Source organism: Mytilus edulis, chromosome 6 (assembly GCF_963676685.1).
Source record: "Mytilus edulis chromosome 6, xbMytEdul2.2, whole genome shotgun sequence".
In the NCBI taxonomy this organism is placed as follows: Eukaryota; Metazoa; Mollusca; class Bivalvia; order Mytilida; family Mytilidae; genus Mytilus; species Mytilus edulis.
In genome coordinates, this window is record NC_092349.1 from 24,076,798 (window position 1) to 24,080,316 (window position 3,519).

The window sequence follows — 3,519 nt, forward strand, 5'->3', positions numbered from 1 at the left end:
AGACCTAGAGTATTTGTATGTATTCTGATAAATGCCTTATTAGATATTTAATAGGTCCCTTTAAATGGAAATTTACAAAACGGATCCTAAGCTATACTATTTTAGACATGTTCTGCCTGTTTACGGCATATGTTAAATAAATATTTGTATGATAGACGATTATTAATAATACACATAACATGAGACGCTTACAAGGTCGGTGCAACCAGTTTTGGTCCTCGGTTCTTGCTTGCAATTTTGAAAAGTGTCGTAATTTTTATGTAATATTTCAACAATGGTACACTTATAATTATATTTCCTTTTTGTATAACTGACTTATAAATAGACAACTAAAGGCAACGGTAGTTTACCAATGTTCAAAAGTCACCAATCGATTGAGAGAAAACAAATCCGGTTTACAATCTAATATCGAGGGAAACATATCAACTGCAAGAGGAAAACAACGTAAGTTAAACAAAAAACAAAAAAAACAATCATGCAACAGTCATAGAAACGAACCATTAGGTAACCACTGTCATATTCCTGACTTGGTACAGGACATTTTAAGAAAACAAAATGGTTGGGCGAACCTCGTTTTGTGGCTAGCTAAACCTCCGCGCTTTATGACAATGTTAAATAAACAATATCATAGTACATTCTGACATGTAACAAACAGAATAACAACGAATACTTAATAAATCTAGGCCAGTGCACAAAATCACCTTGTTAATATAATTATAAAGTGTGTGTCTGTTACACGAATGAATCAACGCCACAAATAGTAACGTCACAGGTAAATTTCTAAAAATTGGATAAAAATCAAGATTAGGTTTCTAATTATGTTGCTAGTATTTAGTGTATTTTATAACAATTACAGGAATATTAATAAATAATTGTGTTAGTAATATTGCAACGAACTATGTCGGTCTTTCTTCAAATCAAACTGTGTAAAACAAATAAATCATGTGCATATAGTTGCTTTAAACTAAAATCATACAAATGAACTAGGTGATTATTTATCTTTACTTTTACATAACACTACAAACTGCTCAGAGTCTGGATTGACCAATGTTTTGTGCTCGGCCAGTTAAATAGAGCACACATTTCACTCGACTAGTCTCGACATTATCTCGACTGTACTTAACTGAACTTAAGTGTACTCGACTAGGTCTAGACTTTACTTAATTAGTCTGATTAAGAACCTGATGATTTTGGTGTAAGAGTCTTGACCAAGGCTCGAGCTGTCTCGACCTATCTCAACTAGTCTTGGCCTTCACATTTAGTTTTGACTGGTGTAAATCAGACTATCTAACTATATTGAATATTGATCTTACAAAATTCAAGCTTATTTGGTAGTTTGATGTATTGCTGTGAAATGTTAGAATTTGATTTTACAATAGGTAAAAATAAAAATTATTATTTTAATTCAGATGGGCATCTTTAATTGTTTCAATAACTTTTTCAAATCAACTTGGATTTTCATCAAACTATGCAGATAGATATATATTAAGCTTACAGAATCCCAGATCATTTTGTTTTTGTTTAATGGTAAATGTCAAAATCCTGCTAGTATATGTTTAAGTATCACATCTATATTGGAATTTGTAGTATTTGTTTATTCATGTACATAAGACAAACACAGCAAATTAAATTAAACACGTTTACTTTCATCTAACTATTGAATATAGTTTGTGAATAAATTGTTGTTTGTATTTGAATAATATATTTTCAAGTTGGTATCTTCTTAATAAAATCTTATCTTGATTCTTGTTGAACTGATGTAGTTGATTTTCTCCATCAAAACGGCCTGAAAAAGTAGGGTTTTATCTATTTAACGCTCTAGTAATTTATTGTTGTCAGGGAAAAAAACATTACACGCATTATATAATCCTGGAATATATTTTTCATTGACCAAAACACCTGGAGCGTCTGCATATATACAATGTCATATTAGACGATATCGCCAGTCCATAAAAGGAATAATTTTCTGCATTCGCTTTTTCACAGACTGATATTTGTTATGCTCCTCCAAAGTTAATTCTATAAGTAATATGCAACATATTTTGTAACCGGAGAATTAATTAACCCCAACACTGAATAATATATCATACCAATTGGATAAAGGGTACAATATATTCAGTTAAGTCGGCCTCATATCTTGACATACAGCTAGAAATTGCCAATGAGGGTCGGTTGAAAACAAAACTTTACGACAAAAAATATGATTTTAGCTTTCCAATTGTGAACTTTCCATTTCTAAGTAGCAACACCTGCATACGGGGTAAATATCTCCCAATGGATACGATATCATATTGCATTTCCTATCATTATTTTCTTGATAGAGGGTTGTTGCTGACAAGTGAGCTATTAAACCAAGAGTTCCAAATGGTGAAGTTGAAATCATTCCTTCCTATATTTTACGGACGCCATCACGAGTTGGTTGACCTTTATGGAATAACCGTTTCACAAATGATATTGGATATTTTCCTTACTTTGTAACTACAATCCCCTTCCCTTTCATGAATGTGACCTACTGAATAAGACTATTTAACGGATTTGTTATAAAAGAGGAACCTGAATTCACCCCTAGTTTTTGGTGGAGTTTTATTCTTTGGTTTTCTATGTTGTGTCATTTGTACTATTGTTTGTCTGTTTGTCTTTTTCATTTTTAGCCAGGGCATTGTCAGTTTATTTTCGATTTATGAGTTTGACTGTCCCTCTAGTATCTTTCGTCCCTCTTCTTTAATAACAGAAGGGAATTTCCCCCCCCCCCCCCCCATATGTGTTGCAGTATAAAAACCCTTGATCTAATAGGATAATAGGTGTCATTGCTATCTAAACTTCAAATGATTAATGTGCGACTTATCAAAGCATCAGAAAATGAAAGGTTACTTGAGAGAAGCAATTTATTAACAAACCTTTCTTTATAAAATGAATGATACCAATTTTTCTGCACCAGATGTGCATTAATTAAATTCAATTGCCCATTTATAAATTTATAATTTATGAAGAAACAAAGTGATAAACTTCTTCAGGCAAAGTTGACCTTGTATGAATTTGGTTTTTTTTTTAGTTATTTTTTGTCATAAAACTCGTCAACTGTTTCAACACTGATACATTCTAGGCTTTCAATTTTACTGCTTTGAGGGTTCCCGATCACAATTCGAAAAAGCGTGTCGGATGCATGAACTTATTTTCGGTGTTGTTTTAATTTTTTTTAACCCACATAAAGATAAAGATAATTTAAACCAGCTGGCTGAATACTGTTCAAAGCACACATCAATTGGAATAAAATTCATTTTTAATTAAAATCAACAGTAGTCATAAGTGAATTGTCATAGTCTACATCTTCAGTAATGATTTCCGCATCATCAGCGACATATTTTTAATAATACTGTTCTAATTTTTAATTTTTTATAACATTATACAAAAATTAATAATACATTTTCATGGAGGACCAATCGTTACTGGTAAAGGTTTCAACCTGATCACAGTCAATTATTATATGTTTTCATTAATATCAATCGGAAAATAACAAGT